Below are 14,781 nucleotides of genomic sequence, written 5' to 3'. Positions count from 1 at the left end.
TCTAAAACCGGGAAATCCGGGACGTATTTCTGATTATCACGTTACAAACGAAATTACCATTCTTATCATCTCATTAACGATGCATGGAGTATGCATAAAAAATACGACGGGCTTTCGTCATCTTGGAATTGGAGTCAAGATTAATTAATATTGCATCTCTTTGAGTTCACACTTTCACTAAGATTGATTAGATGTACAAATTAATTCGTGACTTCATAAATTTGTTATTCAGTCGCAAAACATAGTTTTGTTACCTGGTTAGACCTGTGGTTTGATCTTGGAATTTTTGTTTTTAAAAGTTTGCTAGAGTGATATTGCTCTCTACAGTTTTAACATAAGGAATTAGTGCTTCAGCTTGTTAATTAGATTTAACATTAGCTATGTTGCGTGTTATTTAGAACAAGAAAATTTTCAAAAAACTTGTAAGTTTTTTGAGCTGTAATACTAGCTGCATCAATATGTAAAATTTACACACTAGAAGTACAATAGAATTTAGAGATGCACCGACGATGCAGGTCACATTGTGCTTTTTCGTTCGAAGCCGTTTCAGTTCGCGAGCGCGCATCGTATTCGCATCGGCGAGCAAGGGATCATGCGTCTTCCGCCGGCCATTATGGCAGTCGGTTTAGCGTCATCGTTATAAACTACTTTGACCATGGAAGAGTGGTGTTACACTTGGCCGTACACGTATGCGAACGTGATGTCTTCCGTTCGCCAAAAACAGGCGGCCGTGGATGCGCGGAAATTCGTGAATCACTCGTGCTCAGCCTTGCCTATCCATCAGAATTATAGGCACGTATTTCCACTGGCTGAATCTATCTGTCGACGCATATTGAAGCGAATATGCATCGACGCATTCGGATATATACATATAGATATACACATATATTTTGCATCCGCTTGATCCCGTTAGACTGCGAGCTTCCTTCGAGATTTCATATTTGATTGTGATAGTCTCTGATGTTTTTCTTATTTTCCATGGCCTGTCTGTCGGAAGTCGTACTAAAAAGTTTGCTGATCGACAGCGCCCCGGAATCCTTTAAGAACTGGAAAGTAGAGGCGCATTTATGGTTGAGGTATTTAGGACGCCCTAATTTAGAATTCCAGGTTTGAACTGAAATTTCGTTATCTCTGACGAGGCTGCACACCGAGATTATTTAATCATTCATTTTCCATTATTTGTTAAACAGTAATTCTAACAATTTAGTCAAAGACAATTTTACGGTATTACAGATCTCACATTTTTATCGAATTATTGTACATATTTTATTCTTGATATTTTAAACGAAGAAAATAACAAAATAAAAATCATTCGTAACTGAATTGGGTATATGTGTGACAAAACTTAGTAGGTGAAATACAAAATTGTGTGTACATCAGAAGAATTTAGGAATATTTATTATATATACATTATTCTCAACTTAATGAAGTTATTGAAAGAAAAAGTTACATTTTGTTTGAAGAATATTGCTTTAGCCGTTCCTGGACCACGGAATATTCAATTAAGAAATGTTGTTTATATCGGAAATCGATAGGAATTTTTAATAACTGCTGTAACAATGATTTACTCGTTTCTCAAAACGATAGTTTCAGTTATTCATGACAGGTATCCGTGTGTGTTTGGACCGGTCTTGAATTTCACAATTGCTGGCCGGTCGGAGATAAAAATAATTGAAGGCTTTGAAACAAATTGTTCGAATTTAATTGTTTCGTTACTTAAATTTACAATGGACAGTATAGTCGAACGCGGTCGTTGTTAATTGATACACCACGTAGTTATTAAATAGTCATTGAACGTTGCATCGACATTTGAGAGTGTGATTGTTTATGAGAAAATATAGTTAATTTGCCTTTAGATAAACGGTTGTACTATGACATCGAATCAGACTCATGATGAAAATTTAGTTAATTAAATATGTATGTTATTATTTTCCTTGAAATTGGAATAAAATTTCATTTTATTCTTGTCGATATTGGAGACTCTACATAGACAAACAATAAATGCATATAAAATTAAATCTTCTAAGATATGAACGACAAAGATGTTTTAATCACTGCAACCTTAAAATAAATCACAAATGGGTTTAAGACGTATAAAGAATAATGTTTACACCCATCTCTTATTGTGACTTAATTTCAATTTATTTATTTTATTAGAAATAATTCTAGGTTAAAATTCTCGACATATTGAACTGCATATCAGCACACGACACGTCCGACTTTCTATTTTGTACGGTTCATAAAGTACTTTTGGCAGCTGCACCCCCTTGAAAATTTTAAACGTATCAATTGATCAAGGTCCCGAGGACCTCGGCGATCTCCATTTGAAAAACCATGGAGTACCATACCGTGAAATCTTGACCTGTCATGAAATGGCTCATATACGACTGCGTAGGGACAAAATCGATGGCCCTGGGCGATGCTGGACGTTCCCTCTCGAACTACAGAACATATCGCGAAACGTATGTCACCTATTCAACGGCTGACAGCCGACTGGCGCACTCCAATTAAGGCTAATGACTTTACGCGCCCGTGCACATCCCCTTACCTTTAATTGTCACCTCTCGACCGGCCTCTAGTTCCCTCCTTTTTTGTCTCGCTCCCTCTTCGTCCCTTTCTCTTGCTGTTTCTCTTTTTTCCACCGTAACAATCGCACTCGATGTTCCGTTGCCAAAAGCGCCACGCGGCAGACAGAGAAAATGAGAGAGAAAGAACTCACGATAGCACGGTAAGTTAATCGTCGGGACGACGGCAAATTGGTGTATCGAACTAATATTCGAAATCGATTAGAAGACCGAATTTCGTACGACCAATCGTTCCTTTTAAAGGTGCTTGCAATTCTGACACGCTCGACCTATTGCTCACAAATTAGTTAGTTAATTAATCAATTGTATTAAACAAGCGCGTAATCTTATCCGCGTGTGACCCAGTGGAGGTTTAAATAGAAGTGTCTTCTCAGCTGGCACATTCAGTGTGAAAATTTAATTGTTTAATCTTTTCACTAACTTGAAGTAAAAGAAGAAATCCTCATAAGTATTGAACTTTTATACTGTTAGAGAGTCAGTTACACATACAGGGTGTTCCAAAATATTGTGCTTCCTTGAGAAGTATGATTCCCGAGATGATTTGAAATAACTTTATCGTTTGCGAAAATTTTCTCCTTCGTTTAGTTCAGGAGTTACAGACGAAGAGCACGGACCAATCAGAGCGCGGCTATAGCGGGCGGACTCCGGCTCGGCCAATGCTAGCGCCGCCCTCAACGGGACCTGTCATCGAGATGGAGTTTCTCTTTGATATCTCCTTAACAGAAAAAATTACTTCAAATGATCTCAGGAATCATTCCTTTCAAAGAAATATTTTTAGGACACCCTATACACTTCAAAAAATTCCTAAATAAAACAGAGTATTTTAAAAGAACCTTTTTTACTAACAGAATAAACCATTTTTGAAAAATCGAGGTTGGTTATTTTAAAGATTGGAGACCCATAAGGGGGTTGTGCAAGCGTAGTTGAAATTTCGCGGAAAACTCGCCGTAAATATGAAAGTTTTAATCATGGCCCGGTGCGAAGGGTGAGATGGGAGTGCGCGTTCCCATAAGACTAGTCCGGCCATCAATAATTTCATTCGCAGTCGTTTCCTTTGATTACGGAATCCGACGTGGCACGTTCGTCTGCCACCGGACCGATGTATACGACACCCAGTGGCATTTCTCCTCTTCCGCAGCCGGATTGCACGGTACAATGGCCCATTACATAATGGAATACAGACGTATGGCCAGCAGTCCATAATGCGGCACACGATGGCCAGAAACTCGGCATCGCGTGCCTGCGTCCTTGCTGCAGCATCCTTGAGAGGATCGCAGGCGAGGCACACAATGTGCGCACACATGCGTCCAAACACGCTACTCGAATGGGGCACAGGGAAATGGGGGAAAAAATGGCAACGACGAATCGCATGAATTCATTAAATTCACAGTAGTGCCGCGGCGCGATTCGGTCCGACCTTAATCTACTTGGGCGTTGGGAATGGAATTTCTGTTCGCTGGAATCCCTTAAGTGACCATAAGGTTGCTGAATCTACCGGTTCAAATATACAGTACTGGATAAAATAATAACGGACTTTACATATTTATGTTTTGTACATTTAATGGTAGATACACTTTGTACACTTTACAGTCCCTGCTGGCGTGCTGTAATAAAAGTAAAGGGAGAAACACGAATTATCAATTTGTGTCTGCGTAATGAACAATAACAATGTACATTAAAACGATTGTATGACCATCAAATTCATTATTCTCATGTTTAAACGCCTTGGGGCATATTTTCCCGTTTCTGTGGGCACTCAAACTTTGCACAAATGTCTTTTTTTTATTAAATAAAAAAACAAATATGCATTTAAATATGATTATATTATGAAGGGAAATAAATTTCCAAAAATAAATAATTTAGTTTGGAATATATAATGTACATTTTAATGTATAATACATTAATGTCCGGGCTATTTGTCTCCCGATCAAGCCGATTAATCGAGGTCCTACTGTATTTGGAACAATCCTGGAGGGTGCCGCAAACGAAAATTTAAAAGTCGGAAAGAATCATAAATGGCCCTAATCTTTTGGCCAGGTACTGATCATCTCTAGATTAAGAACACACAAAACTTTAGGTTATCATTAGATTGCTAAATAAAAATCATCTGGCTGGTTAGATCGGGAGGCAATCGGCGGCGATCATCAGGTAGAGTGAGAACGAAGCAACACGGCTGCAAAATAGTGACGGCGTGGGTGGAACTGCCTCAATATTGCGATGCCAACAATTGTCGAATCAGCGCGGCAGAAACGTAGCGAGCATACATTCAATAGTTCCCGGGCCATCTTGCAATTCAGCGTGGCTGCGATTCGAATCCGGACACTTGTACAGCCCCAGGGCCAACTTCGTGTCCGCACCGACTTTCCGTTGCTGTATCTGTCCGCCATGGAGCTCTGGTATGTTGCTGGTTGCAGAGCGAGAGCGGGAGATAGAGAGAGAGAGAGAACAGCAACGACGATACCTGGAACTCTTACGATAGGGGATTATTGTTTGCGGGCGCTGCTTTTGTATCGGAATCACGGTATGCGATCCGGCATATACGTTAGACCAACGGCAAGAACTATGCTTCGATCGGAGCGAAGCACCAGCCGTCGGATATTGTGAAAGTTGTGTTATGCAAATAACAATGCACCGGAGGATTCAGGGATAGAGGCGTCGAGTTACGAGCTCGACTCACTGCGGCTTCGAAATTCGTGGTCCACCAAGGGTGTCGAACGATTAATCGAGCACGTTATTTGCGAAAGGTGTTTAAATCCCACGAACAACGTTCCGGTTCCTACGGCACTGTCTTAGATATTTATTTAACCCAACAGGTGGTTGTAATACAATCGAATAACGTCAATAGTGCCATCCGGTGCCGATCCGTTCGATTCAATGCACCGGGGACTCAATATTAGCGTTGCTTTATTTAAAAGTGCTACTACTTGCACGGGAACATGATCAATATTTCGTTTGCCATAGGAGAACCTAACTTATTCAGTGTGAGTAGCTTATGAAATGAGTACCATTAAGAATTACATGATTTTTATTTATTTGCACATTGCAATCGAAAGTAGCCACACGTAGGAATTGTCTGACGCGTCTGATCATGGCTAACCCATTCTACTTCTTAAATATTCTATAGCAGCCCGACGGAACTTCAATCTCGATTTTCTCGAGAACGAGGCGTCTAACGAAAAAATATTATTCCCTTTTTTTGACTTATTTTTACATTTGAATCGTCCCCTTGTTGTGCCATCCGTCCGGTCCCAGCATTTAACCCCAACGTGAAGTATTAGAGTCGATGCGGCCTCTTTCTGCCAATAATTATTTGATCTGTAACTATTTGCGGATTCAGATGAAATTCTACTATCTCGTTAAATTTCTGTTATGTTGTAACATATGTCCGATTCTTTTTTAGTGAAAAATATCTGATTTTTGTTTATCAGTATACGGGGTGTGCCACGTAACACTGCAAGTGCTTGCGATAATAAAAATATATTTTAAACAAAAGTTGATCAGTTAAAAAAGTTCGATATTTCTTTTTAGTACTTTCAAGGCCACCTTCATCTTTTTAAATGGCACTTGGCATTTTTGACTTAACTTTTTGAAAAATCGTGAAAAGTGTAACGCGAGACACCCTGTATATAAAATTACGTTTTACAAAGCTTCAAATTTATTCTTACATATTGTTTGATGCAATTTTCAGCATTCGTATAATTGATGCATATCTACAAAATGTATTTTTTAAACTTTCAGTAATAGGTCCACGTAAAAAAGTCGCGAAGAACAATTTTTAGTGCTTTCTTTGTAATTCCGGCCAATTATAATGTAGTACATAAATTGTTTTAATTTTTTTTTAAATATCCAGGTCGTATGAGTCCGATTCACAGTATATTTCATGGACCGGGATTATCCATTGACTTTCCAGCAGAGGCATGGTTCTAAGCAGGGTTCTAAATTCCACCACCGAAGAAACTTGAGTCTATTAGTTTGGATCGTCTGCTGTGTTTTTTTTTTGTTCTCTCCCTGTCCATTTCCGCGTCTGTCCGTCGCGCCGGCTGGCGGTGCTTGCGCACCCTCTTCTACGCCCGCCACGATTTTAACCCTCAGCTATTCTGACCACCCCTTGCATATCCGTCCGGTGTGTTTACCTGCGGGAAACCATCGACCCACGCTGACATTCTTCTCTCCCCGCGTCGGCGAGGAATACTCCAATTTGTCAACCGCGTGAGAGTACTTTTTTCCTTTTTTTTTTTTTCTAAGACCCTCGCCGGTCGTGTTTCGAAGAGTAAGCTTTCACGAGAGAGCTACGCCACCCCTTCCGACGCCGACGCGCAGCCTCGAGAATGTTGCAATGACGTAGCATTGTCCACGAGTTCAGACTATGGTGTGGCTCTTGCGAACAACTTCCCCAAGATTTACGCTCAGATTTTCGCGTGTCTTTGATAGATTGTGGTACAATAGAACGTCTTAATATCCTCGCGTTCTACCACACGAACGTTCAAATATACGAACAGGCTATGGTAGAATTCCTATTCTCTTAGAGCAACCATTATCTGAATTCTCTATTATACAAATGCGTTCTATTATCTGCAATCTACGGTTCGAACTATGTGTGCACGTACTGGAACTTGCACAAATACTCGGACAGTAATAGTTGCAAAATTATTGCTTACGGGTTTTGAGTAATGTTATTTGAATTTAGTTTCTTTCGTAGATTTATTATATTGACCTGTAATCTTGATGTTATTCTCGGGTGAAACAAGTAATTTATTTAGATCTTTATGTGTGTCAGATAAAAATTTCCCAAGCCAATTGCAGGGAACAGAGGTTTAATTAAAATTTGTGAATAATGTAATAACTAAACTGCGGATTTTATGCATTTATAATAAAAATGCGTAGTAAGTGAATGGGTAAATATTTGAAGAATTTAAACACACTACTACATTCTTTTTAATCTATCAAACATATTCAGCAAGAAATTCAATATTTATTTCATCCCAGCTTGTTGCAATTCTAGTCATTCAGTAATAACAGCAATTCTAGTAATAACGTTCTTAAATTTGTTTTTAAATAAAGTATAATAAATATTAGAGATAGTTCATCTAAAACTGAGGACATTTTTTGAGGATATTTTTCGTTAAATAAGATAGTCCAATTCCTGATAGAGCTGTTTACCAAACATTTTTCGATCATGTTTTTCCCGATCGCTGCATGTGGAAAATAGCTTGGGCTTCGCAAGTCAAATGTCTGCATCTCTCTTTCTCTCTTAGTATGTGTATGTATGGAGAGGAAAGCAGTTTCAACTTTGAGATAAAAGGTATAGGTCTCAAATAACCTAGCGCTCGCCATTCGAGGGTGCAGAAAACCGCCCATTCCATCTCCCGCCACTTACTCCGCCATGCTCAGGTTTCATAGACTTTCTGAAACTTGTCAAACTCGATGATCAACGTTTACGATGTATTGCAAAGATCGTAAAATCCAGTTGTCAAAATTAAAAAAAAATACTGCTAAGTGTTCTAATATACTTCACTAACACGAGGTTCAGTCAAATATAAACTTCCTCCCCAATTTTCTATTTCAGTGAAATTTAAACAAAAAATTCCGAATTATTTTTCTATGTGTTATACTTTGCATGTGTGTCACAGTCTGTTTTCTCCTCCGTGAGGTTTCAATTTTGATGGATTGAATTCGAACTCTCTATAAGTACTTCGAAAAACAGAAATAGTACTCCTAATTATACTCGAACCTATGTCAGACAGTTTCGAACCTTTTACAAGTACTTTGGTGAACGGAAATAATACTTGCAAGCATATTCGAATCTTGGTCGAACAGATTCGAAACTTTTATGAATATCGTACCGGAAATTCTCTGATTTTTCTAATCATTATTTTGTTTACCTTTAAAATCGATTATGTTGTCCTCTAATGCATAATTTAATTCAACATGTGTAACTATAATTTTACAATCTATCGGAAATATTATTCTTAAATAGTTACGAATTTAATAAAGAAAGTGCTTAAAACTTACCATGCAGTTCTGATTTCCAAAATTCGAGTACTACTTGTGAAAGCTTTGATTCCTTTCAACATCGAAGTACTGATAAGTATCTTTTCGAAATTTGCAAGTACTCATTCCGAGGTTCGATATCAGTTTGTATAAAATTAATACTTTTCAAATATAATCATTGAAACATTATTGCTTTTAAGTAGTAATCGAAACCCATGAAATGGAACTTGTTTATTGAAATTGACTCGAATTGACTCGAATTTGTGAGTACATATTGAACTTGATGCCATCCTTAATTTGTAGGATATTAATGACATGCATGTTTAGTAGATTTCGTTCGAAATCTTCATCACGAGTCTGACTCGATATTATAGTGCATGGGGTTAATTGGAAACGAGCGGACTTCGCAATAAGCTCGGAAACATAATTACTTTTCATACAGGAATTAATAGATTTGGACATGAGCCGTTTGAACACGCGCTTCTAGAGATAGGGGAATGACAGTTCTTCCCGACTCATAATCCAATTTCGTTCGTCTGTGTATTAACTACGAGCGAAGAATTTTCGGCTGATCCGGTCAATTTAATTTTCCCGTCGGCAGCCATGTTCCGAGAGCTGAAAAGAGTAACGTAAAAAGCACAATGAATGATTGGAATACCTGGCTGCTTTTTGTAGTCGGGCCTCTTGTTAAATTTTCAACGGTGCGCCGCAAGAATTAATCTTATGTAACGTGTAATCCGCATCGTGGATGTTTCCCGCCGCAAAAGAAGAAATAAGTAAATGAAGCATTCTTTGGACGAGTACTCAACGTTTCTCTTTTTCCACTTAATTTCCTTCTATTCTTCCTCTCTCTTTCTCGCTCGCTCTTTCTGTTTCCCTCTTACCCTTTTTATCGGCTCATTCCATTTTTCTGTACTCCTCCTCTCTCGATTACAATTCTCCTTTCCACCGTAGTATTTCGTGGATCCGAATATTCTAATATCCGAACCCGTTGTTTTCCGGAGAAAGTATTAAATGTACAAATTAATTTGCAACCCTTTAATTTTTTACTTCCGGTTAGGATCTAATAATTCATGAAAAATAAAAATTTAACTGCATTCACATTTTATTAATATTATTTAAGAATAGCACTAAATTATTATGAAAATATTAATTTATAGAATTTAATATTATTGAGGGGAATAATATCAAAATTATGAAAATTAGTTTTACAGAGAATTTAATATCATCTAAGAATAACATATTAAATTATTATGAAAATTAATTTACAGAATTTAATATGATTTAAGAATAATTAAATTATCATGAAAATTAATTTATAGGACATTATATCTTTTAGTTACAATTTGGAACATTCTTAGTCTATTCGGTACTGATTTCTACTATTTTTAGGCTCAGTGATGGATTTTGTAAAATCATTCTTCGAATTGATGTTCAGAAAAACACGTTTACAGAATTTCCAGCTCGCAGAGTGAAATGTGCGCCTAATTGGTGGAAACTACATATTTGAAGTCACCGTTCAGCGTCTGCAACGTTGTCGTGAGCAATTGTTGCTGATTGGCGCGTGTAGTACGTGGCACAAAGCTGAAACTGCAAACAATAAGGGCAAATCGCGTTCGCTTGGTTCGAGAACTGCCGGTGCTATCGCAGCTACAGTTCTGTAATGGTTAAGACAAGCTGTAATCGTCAGACTAAATCAATAATTTCACCCGCCAGTTTCACTTTAATTTACCGTGCAATTCTATTTCTAATGAGAACACGATGGTATACCCAAAATTACAATAATGGAAAGCAAGCATTGGACGGCCAACCGCCATGCTTACCATCGTGTTGGCACTGTGTAGTCAATGATGCAATCAATATTGTACAAGATGTCAATCATTAATAATTACAAGACAGCAAACATTTCTTAAACATTTTATTTAATTCATTCAAATATTTATATCGCTGTTACAAATATATAACACATCTACTTAAAGATTATGAGAACACAAACTAAACTTCTTAAGGGGTCGAGTCAAGCAATAGTCAGACATGTTTTCTTTCCACTATATGTCTTATTTTTAAACACAATTATACAATTAATTTTTAATTACCATATCCTATCTATCGAAATTGAAATTGAAATTTTTCTGTAAAAATTAACACCAAATTATAACAGCAAACGCTTGACGTATAACGTAATAATTTGCAAATAGTTTTCTAATTACCAGAAAAATTGGTATAATTAAAAAATGTGCCATTACAAATATAATTGTAACGATGTCGATTTATTAGAATTTGTTAATCCGTACTTAAATTTATTAGGCATATCGTAGAAGCATATCATGTTAGAAAAAGTCTGTTATTATTTACTTCAATAAAGAAATAAAGAGCTGCGTACTCTGATACACTTTTCCATTAGCAATTCGCACCATTCCCAGCTAGTATAGATTTTACACGAACAGAATCATGGTGTGGAACATCAGTGCACCTCAAGCAGTGGAGTTCTTGCTATATCCAAACACTCAAAACTACACATACCGGACGTTGCATGCAAAGCCCGCATTGCAAGCAATAATCTGGGATTGCACCAGTTGCATGACTTGTCGGCGGTATCGCTGGCTTAATTGCGCTATATAGTTATACACCAATATATTGCGAGTTATTGTATCAAACTATAATAATGGCTTCCTACTTCCGTTTACACGACTGCGTGTTAACCGAAACATTTTCACGGATTAAACACTTGCACTTTTGTTTACCTGCCGTTCCTTGTTAATTTCCAACTATCATTCGCAATTTCATGTTCGAGAACGTCGGAGGTGTGCTGTACGCTATTGTTTAGAATATCGATGATTCAAATTCTATGAATCCCATTAGTTAATTTATTTTCTTGTATTGAAATTGCGAGTGTGCTTCTTTGAAAATAAACAAATCTATTATAATATGTGCATGCACACATAAATGCACAATGTTTATAGTGTTAATATTCTTGAATTTGCAAACCTATTATCGATATTTTAGATGGATTGCAAAAGTTATAATTGGATTTTATGCGTTTACAATCAAAATGAATAGGTGAAAATTATAAGAATAGACAGATTCAAAGAGTTTGAGAATAGCAATGCAAAACAATATTATTATGTAGAAAATAAAAGCAAACCTGAATTTTTGTGTATGTGGATTAACTTTCAAAACTCAGATTTTCTGAGGGAAACAATTTTATTTGAACTATTAAACAATTTTAGTAAAAACAACTTTATGTACAATTTAAAAATGTCGGAGGGTATAGCGCATGTGATTGGCACTTCTGTGCTCGACAGTTCTGAACTCCTACACTGCGTTTGTTGTGTTTGAGAGCGTGGACTAAAGTACAAATGAAAATAATTCTTCGTGGGAAAGTCATTTATTAGCCTCCTGTTTTGTTATTTTATATTTCGAAACGAAATACAGTTTTAAATGAATACGCCACTAAATTAGTGCGTGTAGAAACTTTTTACTAGTCAAAATTCTATCGATTGTCATCACCACAATAATGTATCAATTTATGAAAAATGTAATAAAAGTGTCATATTTCTGCGGTAGGTGATCGCGTTTTATTCGTCAATGTGTATTGCCATTATTTATTTTGATAACAGGCTACCCAGTTACGTATTTTGTTACGTGCAATATTATGTACTTTTTATAAAATATTTGAACAATTTAACAAAGGAATATTATTGATCCTTTAATGTCGTGCAATTTTAATTTAAATTCATTTTATACAAAGCGTAACATTTTATCATCTTCACCATAAAATGTTAATCTCTGTTCTGCACAATTTGTTGTAAAAATTGTAATGTTTAAAACTTTAGATGTTTGGTCGATCGAAATAGCAATTATGCTATGCGAGTGACAGAATTCGAAGCGAATGCTATGTTACGAACTTCCACCACTTAATGAAACAATTTATTCCCCGAAGTATTATTTTTAGTTACACGAACTGGCGCGATATATTGAAGAAAAGCCATCGAAACTAGTGAATACGGAAGGGGCAATATTCCACCAAGACAAAGTGACATCGTAAATTTCTTTGCCGACTCGACAAAAATTTAACTGAATCAGGATGTTTCTCATTCAGCTAGCATACTTGCCTGATCTTGCACTTTATGACTAAAAATTTGCGTGATACCGAGAATTTTGGTACCTTTGAGCTGCACGAGGTGCAGGCGTAGAGCTGTACCACTGAATAAGAAAATTTTAGAATGAAATTGTAGAGCTGCTCACAGTTGTAGATTAAAACGAACAAGTTTTCTTACATTAAAACCAAAATGACGATCAGTTCATTATATAGAAGTTCTATCCTACGTTTTGGTTAATGTAAAATTGATATTAATTAATACTAACAACTATTGTTTTATCTGTTACAGGTCTCGTAGTGTATCAAGCGAAGGAGGCTTAGAAATGTAAGTAAAATTATAAATCTTCGTAATTTAATTCCACATATACAATATGTTGAAACAACATATATGCCATTTTTAAATAATGGTTCTCCATAATATTTGTATTATATTACATTTTTTAACCTTGGAACATCACACTTATTTTTTGAGAAATGTACTTCACACTTTGGTCTCAGAAACCCAAAGTTCTTTTTTTAAAAAAAAAAGCAGAGAATGTGAATATTTAAAGGTTTAGTATTCCACCTCGATGTTTCACTAAAATGCAAACAAGCCACTCACGCGCATGTTACATTATAATTAATAGACTGCGGATCCTCATGGACAGTAAAAAACATTTGCATTGATTGCAAGACACAGGAGCCAAATAGAAATTTCTTTCTTCTTTTAATCGTCTTAATAAGTTGAAATTAATACACAGATGTCCTTAAATCTTCCTAATTCGTTCACTGCTTTAAATTGTACCCATTTTTGTCATAAATGCATAAAATCCGCAGTCTAATAACACTGTCCAACAGCCAAAAAGTATTTCGGTTCCCACTATGCGATTCTGGTAGAGTTTTCCGCGCTGATTCCGAATCTGGTTTTAATTTTTTTCCTATACGTCCAGTTTTTGAGAAAATGGAGTTAAAAAAAAGACATATTTTTCAACTTTAAACAAATATTGCGATGTTATTATAAAAGATATTGAATTGTTCTTTACAGCAAAAGATTCTGTAGACTTTCCCGAATACGGTGATATCCAATATTAATACATTACGATTGTTTAAACACGTTTGGTGGGGGAAGCAGGCGTTCGAGGGGCCCCTACGCTGCCCAGGCAGTGCTGCTATTCGGCTGCTTTCGCGCATGCGCGAGAAAACAGTAACGTACCTATAATAGGATGATGAGGTAGCAGAGCCCTGAGGCAGTTATATTGGCAGGAATGTACCGAAACAATCTGTTAATATACAGAAGTACACTTGTCATACATTCGTTTTTCATAATCAAATCATATATCAATTTCTTAAAATTCTGCGGGGCGTTCAAGCTTACGTTACCGAGGCTGAATCGCCGCCATCGCGCGAAAAAAGTTGGGCCGAATAGCAGCACTGTGCCCAGGCTCACTGTTGCCAGACTAGGGCAATCGAGGGGAATCTATTTACCTAAGACCTGTGGCACTCGAAACGGTTAAACAATGCTCGAAACGGTTAAACAATGCTCGAAACGGTTAAACAATGCTCGAAACGGTTAAACAATGCTCGAAACGGTTAAACAATGCTCGAAACGGTTAAACAATGCTCGAAACGGTTAAACAATGCTCGAAACGGTTAAAAAATGCTCGAAACGGTTAAACAATGCTCGAGACGGTTAAACAATGCTCGAGACGGTTAAAAAATACTCGAAACGGTTAAACAATGCTCGAAACGGTTAAACAATACTCGAAACGGTTAAACAATACTCGAAACGGTTAAACAATACTCGAAAGAGGTGATGCGCGACGGCAAGAAGTGCGGCCGGTGCATTGTGGTCTACCCGCGATTCTATATCAATTTATTCGGGACGGTATTTGTGGGAGGCATCGAAATTATAGTTCTCCGTTTTTCGAATCGCGTGATCTGAACTGCATTAATCCGTCGGGCCAGTAGGAAGTTGGTTCGCGGACGTTATCCGGTTGCGATCAGATTTATTCGACGCAAGTAACGTTCGCCAGTAGAACGGGTAGCGTAGGCCGCGAGGTTGTGGGGATTTATATTCAACGCAGAGTCAGAAGCCGTGCATCATCGGCTTAAGTCAACGAGCCA

General features: G+C 37.1%; 1 long non-coding RNA gene across 1 annotated transcript in view; it reads left to right on the top strand.

The window, feature by feature from the left end:
* Positions 1-14,781, top strand: part of LOC143215227 (uncharacterized) — an 87,495-nt gene that overhangs the window by 22,977 nt on the left and 49,737 nt on the right. Inside the window, exon 2 of the long non-coding RNA XR_013010327.1 lies at positions 12,968-13,003. This is a non-coding gene — a long non-coding RNA (uncharacterized LOC143215227). The remainder of the gene's footprint in view (positions 1-12,967; positions 13,004-14,781) is intronic.

Source organism: Lasioglossum baleicum, chromosome 13 (assembly GCF_051020765.1).
Source record: "Lasioglossum baleicum chromosome 13, iyLasBale1, whole genome shotgun sequence".
NCBI lineage: Eukaryota > Metazoa > Arthropoda > Insecta > Hymenoptera > Halictidae > Lasioglossum > Lasioglossum baleicum.
This window is presented reverse-complemented; position numbering and strand designations above follow the sequence as displayed.